At 48.2% G+C, this 13374-nt stretch overlaps 1 long non-coding RNA gene across 1 annotated transcript in view; it reads left to right on the top strand.

The window, feature by feature from the left end:
* Positions 1-10673: 10673 nt before the first annotated feature.
* The window catches only part of LOC110744197, a 32755-nt gene continuing 30054 nt past the window's right edge, over positions 10674-13374 (top strand). The window contains exon 1 of the long non-coding RNA XR_002524523.1: positions 10674-12321. This is a non-coding gene — a long non-coding RNA (uncharacterized LOC110744197). The remainder of the gene's footprint in view (positions 12322-13374) is intronic.

Genomic DNA, 13374 nt, shown 5'->3' with positions numbered 1-13374 from the left:
TGCGCGTGCGCACGGGCGTGGAGTGCGTGTGGCACGTGCGGCGCGTGCGCGGGGCGGGTCCTGGGGGTGGGCGAGGGGCTTGCGGTGCGCGGGACGCGGGCGGGGACAGGGGCGGGACGAGGGGCGCGCAGGCGCTGGGGCTTCAGCGACCGCCTGAGGTGAGCCGGAACGGGCGGGGCGCCGCGGCCTCGTGACGAGTGGGCTGCGAGGTCGCCGCCGCGGTAGGCGGTGGGCCGAGTCCTTTTAAAGGGGCGGTGGGGCCGGTGGGCGCCCTGGGCACTCGCTATCACGGGGACGGCGCTACGCGTCGGGGCGGGGCCGGTCTTTACATCCTGCGAGTGGGGAAACTGAGGCGCGGGGCTGGCGGCGCCGTGCGGGGGGCGTGAGGACGTGCAGGGAAGCGGCCGCTGCGGCTCCGAGACGGCCCGTGGGGTCGGGACCTGCGCCGGGGAGGGAGCTGCGAGCGGTGGCCGGAGTTGAGCGTCTCGGGACGGGGCCGCGCCCCCGGGTCTCTGCCCGCCCCGCCGGGGCTCCCCTGCGTGAACAGCGGGGCCCGTTGTATTTGGGGCGTCCGCCCGCAGGAAGAAGCGGAGGCTCGAGCAGGGTCGGAAGAGTCCCCCGAGGGAGACGCAGACCCAGGGGCCCGGGAGAGGCGCCGTCCGCCTCTGCGGCGAGGGGCTTCCGGGGGGCGAACGCGGTGTGGGGCGAGCGGTCCCCGGGGGTGGGCTGGGGCCTCCGCGGGTCACGCGGCGGAGTGGCGCTGGGCCAGGCCGGGTGGGTGCCCGGCTTCCGTGGGAGCCAGCCTGGCAGGGGGGCCTCGCGGCCTCGGGACCGGGAAGAGGCGCGCAGTCTTCAGAGGAAACTCAAGTTTTCTCATTTCCCGCTTTTGATCAAAAGTCTTCCTTTTTGAAAGCATTGTTGATCCAAATCCAAGTATCGAGGTGCGCCCCAGAAACGCTGCTTCCCAAACAGCCGTGCCTGGTTTTGCGGGGAAGGAGGACGCTTCCCGCCAAGGAACCAGGCTCTCAGAAGCTGAACCGAGGTCACAGCCGCGGAGCCAGACCTCAGTCGCTGCGTGCTTTTCATCGCTGCTCTTGCCTGTTGAATCGTCTCTAGTCTTTGGAGTGCCATGATCTTGGTTTTCTGAGAAGTAACAAACATCCAGAGGCCAACGTGGGGCACAAGCCTTTCATCTCAGCACTTTGGGAGGCCGAGGCGGGAGGATCGCTTGAGCCCAGGAGTTGGAGACCAGTCTGGGCAACATGGCGAAACACTTTCTCTACCAAAAAAATACAAAAAGTTAGCTGGGAATGGTGGCACCTGCTGTTGGAGGATTGCTTGAGCCCAGGAGGTAGAGGCTACAGTGAGCCATGATTAGGCCACTGCACTCCATCCTGGGCAACAGTGTGAGATCCTGTCTCAAAAAAAAAAAAAAGTAAAACAGCCAGAGATACATGGCATAACATTAATAATTTCAATAGTAGAACTGTAATGCTGGCCAGGCAGTGGCTCTTGTCTGTAATCCCAGCATTTGGGGAGGCCAACGCGGGAGGGTCACTTGAGCATGATAGTTCAAGACCAACCTGGGCAACACAGAAAGACCCCATCTCTATTAAAACAAAAATGCTACCAAGTACAGTGCACATAAGGATTACAATGAAAAAGAGAATGTGTGTGCCAGAATGGAAAAAGGAACCTGTTCTAGGGAGTCAACCAAAAGTATTATGAAGAAAATTAAATGGAGAATTCTTTAGAATAGTGTAGCCAAGTGGCTTCTAATTTTTCCCATATGAGTTTCTGCGTCATGGAAAGGGTATATGCACAAGAGGTATTTGCCACCATACATACACTTGCTTGCTCAGCTAATAATCGAAAGCAGTGCAATTGTCCAGTGCAGCCTCAGCCAGTGAGTCAGTAGCTTTTTGTTGAGCTGTGATGGAGGCAGCAGTTTCATCAACAATATTTCCTGATAGACCAGATATGCTCACAGTCATCCCAAGTAAAAGCAAACAAATACTGACTCTGGGTCCACTGGAATGCTAAAGAAAGCACTGCATGAGTCAGTCATAGTCTCTCACTTCCAGATGTCAAAAGAGGATGGGGCTTTGGTACTACCAGGTGTCTGGGGATCACAAGTGTTGAATGGCAGTTCTCAAATCTTGTACAAAATACCAGCTCTTCCCATTCGGCTTCCTTACAGGAAGGACTGGAGTATTACATGCTGGTGCAAGGAATAATTAGACCCCCTTTTAATAGTCTTTTGTTATGGATCTTATTCCTTTAGTTGCTTCAGGCCTTAGCAGATATTGTCTGATATTGTTAAAGGATCAATCAGGTCTACTTCCACTTTAATGAAAGTGGCTGAATATATTTTTGATACCTTGGCTAAAGTCCTTATTCGAGAAAAGGGGTCTTTGGAATTGACCAGGAAGGTGGAGCACCAAAGCCCTACCCATCAGCTCTCACACTTTGGCTTGTTGGGTGAATCTCACTGTCCTCTGGGAATTATGTACTTGTTTTCCCCCCACCCAAGGCCATCTCCCATCTGGAGCCTTTTTTTTTTTTTTTTAGACAGAGTCTCACTCTGTCATCCAGGCTGGAGTGCAGTGGTGTGATCTTGGCTCACTGTAGTCTCAGCCTCCTGAGTAGCTGGGATTACAGGTGCCCACCACCACATCTGTCTAATTTTTGTATTTTTACTAGAGACAGGGTTTCATCATGTTGGTCAGGCTGGTCTCTAACTCCTGACCTCAAGTGATACACCCACCTCAGTCTCCCAAAGTGCTGGGATTGCAGGCGTAAGCCACAGTGCCCGGCCTTGAAGCCTCTCTTCAATGCTCTCCAGCAAGCACTGAAGAATCCACATGCTTCATTTTAGGGAATCTTTGTTTCAGTGAAATAAACCTCTCTGTCCTTAAATTTCGGATTCACTCACCCATTGTCATCACCTCTGCTGTCTCTGATGCAGATATTTAAAGAAAACAGGTTTATTTTATGGCAGCAACAGTGGACAATGAAACTGTCATGTGTGGCAAGACAGCATATAGCAGGGAGCAGGCAGTTGGTGAGAACTGAGGTTCTGTGGGCAGGAATGGAGTGGGAGAGGCCCTCAATGATCCAGTATTTGGGAGGATTCTGTACCTAGTTCCTGTAAAAGCTGCCATGTATGTTCAGTCTTACTGGACTAGGTTTGCAGACAGGGAGTCCCCAGAGTTTTAGAGATTGAGATTTCCTCTTGGTACAGCTATGGGTAGATAAAGCAGGTGTAGGAACCCCAAAAGGAGCTGATTTGGAGAATGTCTGTTTGGAAACAGTGGAGAGGTGGATGCAGCCAGAAGCAGAAGTTACTTTCTGCAGGGTTAACCAATGAAGGCTCGTACACCAGAAAATGGACCCTGCTGATATTTAAAGAAACGGGCCGGACACAGTGGCTCACCCCTGTAATCCCAGCACTTTGGGAGGCCAGCATGGGCCGATCACCTGAGGTTGGGAGTTTGAGACCAGCCTGACCAACATGGAGAAACCCCATCTCTACTAAAAATACAAAATTAGCTGGGTGTGGTGGTGCATGGAGGCTGAGGCAGGAGAATTGCTTGAACCTGGGAGGCGGAGGTTGCGGTGACTCAAGATGGCGCCATTGCACTCCAGCTTGGGTAACAAGAGCAAAACTCCATCTAAAAAAAAATAAATAAACACGTCTGCTGCAGGATTGCAGGGGGCATCACAAGTGGTACATTACTTTTATTAAAAAATTATTTCATAGATTATTTTTTAAAATCTGACGATACCAAATGTTAACCAGGATATAGAGAAACAAGAACTTGACAAATGGGATTTAATTAAGAGTTTCTGCACAGCAAAAGAAACTACTGTCAGAGTGAACAGGCAACCTACAGAATGGGAGAAAATTTTTGCAGTCTATCCACTGACAAAAGGGCTAATATCCAGAATCTACAAAGAACTTAAACAAATTTACAAGAAAAAAATCAACCCCATCAAAAAGTAGGCAAAGGATGTGAACAGACACTTCTTAAGACATTTATGCAGCCAACAGACAGATGAAAAATTGCTCATCATCACTGGCCATCAGAGAAATGCAAATGAAAACCAAAATGAGATACCATCTCACACCAGTTAGAATGGCAATCATTAAAAAGTCAGGAAACAACAGGCGCTGGAGAGGATGTGGAGAAACAGGAACACTTTTACACTGTTGGTGGGACTGTAAACTAGTTCAACCATTGTGGAAGACAGTGTGGTGATTCCTCAAGGATCTAGAACTAGAAATATCATTTGACCCAGCCATCCCATTACTGGGTATATTCACAAAAGATTATAAATCATGCTGCTATAAAGACACACACGTATGTTTATTGTGGCACTATTCACAATAGCAAAGACTTGGAACCAACCCAAATGTCCATCAATGATAGACTGGATTAAGAAAATATGGCACATATACACCATGGAATACTGTGCAGCCATAAAAAAGGATGAGTTCATGTCCTTTGTGGGGACATGGATGAAGCTGGAAACCATCATTCTGAGCAAACTGCGCAAGGACAGAAAACCAAGCACTGCATGTTCTCATTCATAGGTGGGAATTGAACAATGAGAACACTTGGACACAGGGTGGGGAACATCACACACCGGGGACCTGTCGGGGTAGGGGGAGAGGGGAGGGATAGCATTAGAAGATACACCTAATGTAAATGACAAGTTAACGGGTGTAGCACACCAACATGGCACATGTATACATATGTAACAAACCTGCACATTGTGCACATGTACCCTAGAACTAAATAATAAAAAAAAAGAAACAGCAAGGCAGCCTGCGGTCATGGAAAATGCCCTGGACAAAAAGTCAAAGGACTGGGATTTGAGCCCAGCGCCAAACTACAGTTCCATGGCCTTATCTTTGGCCTCAGTTCCCATGTTTATAACAAGGGGCTGACACTACTTCTATGCTTGTGAATGTCAAATTAGGTAATATATGTAAAACTGCATTATAAACTTGAAGTCATAAAGGAATGTTATATATTTTATTCTTTCCGTTGAGTGGAAAATAAATGTGTAATTTACCTTTGGTGAAAAGGATTTATGACAGAGGTGGAATTGCTGGATCACAGGGTTGAGCGTTTTCACCTTAACTGGATCCTGCCAAATTGCTCTCTCAAACGATTATGTCAATTGTCACTCCCACCATCAGCAGCATATGAAAAGTCCCATTGCCTCTCCACCCGGCCGGTTCTCTCTCATTTGCTTTGGCCAGTCTAATGGGTCAGAGAGACATGGACAGAGGGGACGCACGTTCAAGTACATTCTTTCCAGCCTTTTTGTCAGAGATAAATCTGGAGGTAAGCCAGATGTACCTCATTAAAGGGATGAATAAATCAATTGTGATGTATTCCTGCATTGGATTGCCATATAACAGTTACAATGGATGGACTAATTTATAATATATATGCATCCACACATATATATGACAACACTGAGTGGAAAACATTAGTTGTACAACATTATGTAGCACAGAATGCTGTTTACATATTTTTTAAAAGCATGTAAAACCATACCATATATTGTTTATGGATACACGTTTGTCATAAAAATATTAAATATATGAACTGAGAGAAAAAAAAGACTCCATCTCAAAAAAAAAAAAAAAAGAAATGCTTCTAAGTTACTCTTACATAAATTTAAAAATCTAAAGAGGGCCGGGCACAGTGACTCACACCTGTAGTCCCAGCATTTTGGGAGGCTGAGGCAGACAGATCACTTGAGCTCAGGAGTTCAAGACCAGCCTGGGCAAAATGGCAAAATTCTGTCTCTACCCAAACGACTTTAAAACTAGTGAGGCACCAGCTACGTGGGAGGCCATGGTGGGAGGATCGCTTGAGCTCAGGAGGTCAAGCCTGTAGTAAAGTAAGCCATGATCACGTCGCTACACTCTAGCCTGGGTGACAAAGCAAGACCTTGTCTCCAAAAAAAAAAAAAAATCACATTTTATAACACCTAATGAATCAGTGAATCTAACTACTAATCACAACTGCTAGTATTGCAAAAAGAGACACAGACAGAAATCCTGTGCCTCCTGATGGAAGAGCCTAACACGGCCTATGAAATAGTTTTGTCCGGCCAGGCGCAGTGGCTCATGCCTGTAATCCCAGCACTTTGGGAGGCTGAGGCGGGCGAATCACAAGGTCAGGAGTTCAGGACCAGCCTGGCCAACGTAGTGTAACACCGTCTCTACTAAAAATACAAAAAATTAGCTGGGCGTAGTGGTGGGTGCCTGTAATCCCAGCTACTCAGGAGGCTGAGGCAGGAGAATCACTTGAACCCGGGAGGCAGAGGTTGCAGTGAGCCCAGATCGCGCCACTGCACTCCAGCCTGGGTGACAGTGCGAGACTCCATCTCAAAAAAAAAAAAAAAAAAGAAAAATAGTTTTGTCCTTTTCCCACATCCTCCCCGCAAAATAGAACCTGAACCTGATCCAGGCTTTAGAACTGCCTACCACATTCAGGACAGAGGAATGTATTAAATGACACTGTGGGCCAGGTGAGTTGGCGCAGGCCTGTAATCCCAGTGCTTTGGAAGGCCAAGGTGGGAGGACTGCTTGAGGCCAGGAGTTTGAGGTCAGCCTGGCCAATATAGTGAGACCCCATCTCTATAAAAAGTAAAATAGGTAGATAATACTGTGGCATTAGAATCAGCAGAATACGGCAAGTAGAGAAGTATGATAAATGAGTTTTTCAGTAAATACATTGCAAGAGGAGAAGTCAGAGATGGATTTGCTCCCTGTCTGAACAAACTAAAAAAGGAGAGAGGAAAGGAATTGGAAATTTGAACACGTGGACATTTGAAGATTTAAAATAGATCATTAATTTTACATGTGATAATAGTATTGTAGTCTTTTTTTTTTTTTTTTTTTTTTTTTGAGACGGAGTCTCGCGCTGTGTCACCCAGGCTGGAGTGCAGTGGCGCGATCTCGGCTCACTGCAAGCTCCGCCTCCCAGGTTCACGCCATTCTCCTGCCTCAGCCTCCGAGTAGCTGGGACTACAGGCGCCCGCCACCACGCCCGGCTAGTTTTTTGTATTTTTAGTAGAGACAGGGTTTCACCATGTTAGCCAGGATGGTCTCGATCTCCTGACCTCGTGATCCACCCGCCTCGGCCTCCCAAAGTGCTGGGATTACAGGCTTGAGCCACCGCGCCCGGCGGATACAAGTCTTTCTGTCAGATATGTGTTTGCAAATATTTACTCCTAGTCTATGGTTTGCCTTTTCATAAATGTCTTTGGAAAAGCAAAGTTTTCAATTTTTACAATGTCCAATTTATTGATTTTTTAATAGTTCATGCTTCTTGTGTCCTCGTATATTAGTTTTCTGTAGCTGCTATAACAAATTACGACAAATGTATTCTTTCACAGTTCTTGAGGCCAGAAGTTCCACATCAGTTTCACTGGGCAGAAACCAAGGTGCCAGCAGGGCTGCAACTCCCTCCAGAGGCTCTAGGGAAAAAAATTTTTTGAGACAGGGCTTCGATCACAGCTGACTTACTGCAGCCTCGACCTCCCGGGCTCAAGCAATCCTCTCACCTCAGCCTCCCAAGTAGCTGGGAATACAAATGCATGTCACCCCATCCAGCTAAATTTTGTATTTTTTATAGAGATGGGATTTCCCCATGTTGCCCAGGCTAGTCTTGAACTCCTGGGCTCAAGTGATCTGCCGATCTGGGCCTTCCAGAGTGCTGAGATTATAGCACTCCTGGCGAGAGCCACCCTGGCGCCAGCATGGAAGGGGTAGTGCTTGTGTTTCATGCTCCACCTCAATGGCCGTGGTTTACCTGCAGGACTGGCTGATTTTGCTGTCCTGGCCATGTGGCTGCTCTTTGTTCCTGCCCAGTTCTCCAATCTGGGCCCTCCCAGCCACCTGTGAGCCCTTCGACACTGTCAGCAAAGGTCTTTTCCAATTCAATCAGCCAGAGCTGGTCTCTATTACTTGGGACTCAGGAGCTTTCCTGATAAAGGGTGTTTGCAAGAAGTCCATCGTGAGCACCGTGCTTGGCTGTGAAATATGAGTGGCATTTCCATTTCAGTGGGCAGCAGGCCAGTGGCTGTCATCAGCACCCTGCTACTCAGCTTTGTTCTGGGGCACTTAGGCAATGTCCTAAGACAGGATGGAGAAATGAAGTTTCTTAAACACAAAACAGACACACTGTCTCTATTGCCCACTATCGTCCCCACCCCATGTAAACTCCATGGGGGTACGGATCCTTGTCTTTTAGGGTTACTGCTGTACGTTGAGCACCTCGAACCATGCCTGGTATATAGCAGGTGTTCTGTTAACATTTGCTGAATATGAATTCACAAAGAATAATAAAATCATTCATTCACCTAAAAAATCCAATAAAATCAACTGAAAAACTATTTGAACAAATAAGAATGCAATAAAGTATGTGTTAAGAGGTAAGCATATATAAATCAGTGACTTTCTTATATACTGGCAATGAGCATTTTAGAGATGAACACCACCTCATTTGTAAGAGCAAGAACAACAAAATCTAAGAATAAATTTAAGAAGAAATGTTCAAGGAAAGGCTTGTGCCTGTCATCCCATTTACTCAGGAGGCTGAAGTGGGAGGATCTCTTAAGCCCAGTGTGGGGAAAGGAAAGAGAGATCAGACTGTTACTGTGTCTATATAGAAAGAAGTAGACATAAGAGACTCCATTTTGTTCTGTATTTGAGATGCTGTTAATCTGTGACCCTACGCCCAACCTTGTCCTTGCAAGAGACATGTGCTGTGGTGACTCAAGGTTTAAAGGATTTTGGGCTGTGCAGGGTGTGCTTTGTTAAACAAGTGCCTGAAGGTAGCTTGCTGGTTAAAAGTCATCACCATTCTCTAGATCTCAAGTACCCAGGGACACTCACACTGCCAAAGGTGGCAGGGACCTCTGCCTAGGAAAGCTAGGTATTGTCCAAGGTTTCTCCCCATGTGATAGTCTGAAATATGGCCTAGTGGGAAGAGAAAGACCTGATCGTCCCCCAGCCTGACACCTGTGAAGGGTCTGTGCTGAGGAGGACTAGTACAAGAGGAAAGAAGGCCTCTTGGCGGTTGTTGGCAATTGAGATAGAGAAAAGCATGTCTCCTGCCCATCCCTGGGCAATGGAACATCTCGGTATAAAACCCGATTGTATGTTCTGTTTACTGAGATGGGAGAAAACCGCCTTAGGGCGAAAGGCAAGACTTGCTAGCGCAATGCTGCTCTTTGTGCACTAAAAAGGTTTATGGAGATGTTCACATATGCATATCAAGGCACAGCACTTTTCCTTAAACTCATTCATGTCACAGAGAACTTTATTCGTATGTCTTACTGCTGACTTTCTCCCTATAATGATCCTATTATCCTGCCACTTCCTTTTCTTTAAGATGGTAAAGATAATTATCAATAAATACTAAGGGAACTCAGAGACTGGTGCCGGCAGGGGTCCTCTGTATGCTGAGCGCCGGTCCCCTGGGCCCACTTTTTTTTCTCTATACTTTGTCTCTGTGTCTCATTTCTTAAGTCTCTCGTTTCACCTAATGAGAAACGCCCACAGGTGTGGAGGGGTAGGCCACCCCCTTCAGCCCAGGAGTTTGAAACCAGCCGGACAACATAAAGAGACCTCATCTCTTAAAAAAGTAAAAAATAAAAGTTTTTTTTATTTTAAAAAAAGATATGGGAGGCTGAGGTGGGAAGATCCCTTGAGCCCGGAGTTCGAGACCAGCCTAGGCAATATGGCAAAAACTCATCTATACAAAAAATTAGGTGGGCATAGTGCCAGGTGCCTGTGGTCCCAGCTACCTGGAGGCCGAGGTCAGCGGATCGCCTGAGCCCGGGAGGTCGAGGCTGCAGTGAGCCAAGATCATACCACTGCACTCCAGCCTGGGCAACAGTGAGTGAGACCCCCGTCTCATAAAAAGAAAATGTTCAAGACTCAAGACACATACAAAGAAGATCATAGAACTTTATGTTAAGAAAGAACAGACACTATTCAGGGCCCCCAGGTCCTACCCAGGACTGCACCCAAGCTGGCCGGGTTTTCTTTAAAAACAGAAAAAAAGGACGTTATTAAGGATTATAAGACATAGCATGTCCTTAAAGGACAAAGCTGATCATAACGGGGATCATAAGGATAGCCCAGCTTCTCCCTTGCCTTATCTGGGCCCCGCAGTCTTCTGAGCACTTGTCATTGAATGACCCTTTAACATTGTCCAGGACTCATGCAGGTAGGATTTATACTGTTCTTTTTTTTACAGAGTGCAGCATCCATTTTATTGAAGTAAAATGGATTTTTGTACATTCACTCCGTGACTCAACTGAGAAGATATCCACCACCCGCACAATAGGCAAAGGATTAGTAGTGGAATATGCAAATGGATCTAAAAATCACAGTAAACGTACAAACAACACAATCTTTTTTGTTTGTTTGTTTTTGAGACAGGGTCTCACTCTGTCGCCCAGGCTGGAATGCAGTGGTATGATCTCAGCTCACTGCAACCTCGTTCTCCTGGGCTCGTGCAGCCATCCCACCTCAGCTACCTGAGTAGTTGAGACTACAGGTGCACCCCACCATGCCCAGCTAATTTTTGTTTTTTGCTTTTTTTTTTTTTTTGTAAAGACAGAGTCTCACCATGTTGCCCAGGCTGGTCTCAAACTCCTGAGTCGAATGATCCACCTGCCTCGGCCTCCCAAAGCGCTGGGATTACAGGCGTCAGCCACTGCACCTGGCCCCAGCAGTACAATCTGGTAACTCGAAAAAGAACTGGCACCTCATGAAAACAGAGAAACGGCCAATGAACTGAAAAGACGCTCAGCCTTAGCAGACCCAGGTACGTCACGCTAAAGCAACGAAGCGCTTCCTCCTCTCCGGCTGTGCTCACTGCTGGGAACTGGCAGCTGGGGGGGTCTCTGTCCTGCCTGCTCCCCCTCCACGGCCACTTGCTGCCTGTAGCTCCTCACGCCTAAGTTCAGCTCCATCTGCTTCTTCCCTGGAGTGCACCCTCAGCTGCCTTGTCCCTCTCACCCAGCTGGCCAAGCCCAGCTGGGCACCGGGCCTGCACCCAAGCTGCCAGGAGTGGAAAGAGAGGAGACACAGCCATGTGGAGTGGTTTCATTTTAAATTCATGGCCAATAGCTCAAGCGGACACTTGTTGACTACATTTCCCCAGCCTGGTACCACCTCAACATGTCCTCGTGTCCTGGCACACAGAGAGGGCAGAGCTGTGATCACACTGCCTGCCCCCTCTAAATGAAAGGTTGCTGAGCAGAGCGGGAAGCTGCACCTTTGCAGGCAGGTCAAGGACCTGGCTTCTGGGACCCAGGGGGGCGCCATGTAAAGGGGAGTGGGGCTGGGCTTGTCTCGAATCTGCCTGAAGTGGGGATCTGGAAGAGTGAAACTGAAGGAGGCTGGAAGTATTCACCTGAAGGCAGAGAGACTCCAGACCCCGAAAAAGTGGCCCGAGAGGGACATTCAGCTTTGGTCACCTGGGAGCCCAAGCAGCGTGTAGGCAGCAGAGACCCCCCCACCCTTGCCGCTGGCCTTGGGCTGTCCCCAGAGGGTCAGGAGCTGCAGCTGGAGAGGAAGTGGGCGGACCCCAGGCTGGAGCAGGAGGCGTTTCAACTCCGAGTAAAGTTGGGAGTTTTGATCGTTACACTGACCGGGACACAAAAATTACTTCACTGAGACCAAATCAAAAATGGGCATGAAAATGGGGCAAGCTTTTCAGCCAGTGGTGGGTGGGGGTGGGGAAGAACACTGGGGGAAGGAACAGTACAAGTGATTTGTCTCTTATTTTAATAACTCTCAAAGCTGCAAAAGTGGGTGGGGCTTATTCAAATTAATGTAATTCTTTTGTCTGATTCTCTTCAGACATCAGTGACACTAAACACATGCACAGGGGACCATCAGGGGGCTGGCGCTGGAGGGATTCTTCTTCCACCTCTGCAGCACCCACCTGTGCGCCTGCAAACTGTTCTGTCTCCCTCCCTCTTCCAGGAAAACACTTTTCTATGAATTCACTATGATATTTGTACTATGCTGGGGCTATTTTTAGGAGTTGGTGTGATGAAATATTCAGCATTGTAAACAGTGTGCACACAAACACGTATGTCTCGAGTGTGTACTTGTTCAGCCTGCCTGGCTGGTGAGAGAACAGCAGCCTTTGGAAAGCACAGGGTGATCTTCGATAAGAGGCTGGACCACTTGCTGGAAAACCTTCAAAACAGGAAGCGGCCACTAGACGCAAGTCACATTCCTGCTGGAGGCTGGACGTGATCCCCCAGGTCGGAATCCCAGGAGTGCTGGGCTAGCGTGTTTATTTGTCCTTGGGTACGTGAAGCAATAGCTCTGTGGCTCCTCCGTGAGGAGATTGCAGAATGTTCCGGCTGGAATAACCAGTCAAGGTAGTGTCAGAAGACAGAGTTATAGCAGGTCTAGCTTAGAGGCCTTCATTGGCTTGTGTTTGCTCTTCTAGAATGGGCAACACCTCATTCTATAAAATAGAGAAAAGGGCTGAGGAAAGCAGAAACCAGAGCAGAAAGCTGATTGGTCTTTTCAAAGGTAAAGATTGAAGCAGAGGGCTTCCTTGCTGTGCTAAAACTGGCCTGTTTGGGGATTTGGCTACTATCTCCTTCTCTCCTGATTTCTTAGAAGCTCAAACAATTTTTCACCTGGTGGTGTGGAAACTCAGCACAACCTGTTTTGGTTTGGTCTGTTGGGCTTAGTGCAGGAGCTCTGTCCAAAGGCCGTGGCCTCCTATCAGTTTCACTTCACAGTGATATGGGACCACCATGCCTAACACTTGTCCGTCGTGTGGACCCTATCTCTTTCATTTTTTTATTTTTATTTTTTAGAGACAGGGTCTTGCTCTGTCTCCTAGGCTGGAGTGCAGTGGTACAGTCACAGCTCACTGCAGCCCTGACCTCCTGGGCTCAAGGGATCCCCCCTTCTCAGCTTCCCAGGGAGCTGGAACTGCAGGCATGTGCCACCAGGCCTGGCTAATTTTTTTATTTTTTGTAGAAACAAGTTCTCACTATATTGCCCAGGCCGATCTCAAACTCCTGGCTTCAAGTGATCCTCCCACCTAGGCCTCCCAGAATGCTGGGATTATAGGCATGAGCCTCTGCACCCGGCTCTGTCTCTTTCAAAGCACAAGTCCACAGTTTTGCTGACATGTGGTGGCAAAGGGGAAAGGCCAGCAGGGAGTAGAGAAGAGGACACAGGCTTTTACCACTGTGTGAGGAGGCAGTGGGACAGTCTGCAGATACTAGGGGAGCAGAAAGCAGGGGACGGCTGGGGCTGGTGTCTGGGCTCTGCTACTAATGAGCTGTGTCACT

The sequence above is a fragment of the Papio anubis genome, chromosome 11 (genome assembly GCF_008728515.1).
Source record: "Papio anubis isolate 15944 chromosome 11, Panubis1.0, whole genome shotgun sequence".
Classification (NCBI taxonomy): domain Eukaryota; kingdom Metazoa; phylum Chordata; class Mammalia; order Primates; family Cercopithecidae; genus Papio; species Papio anubis.
This window is presented reverse-complemented; position numbering and strand designations above follow the sequence as displayed.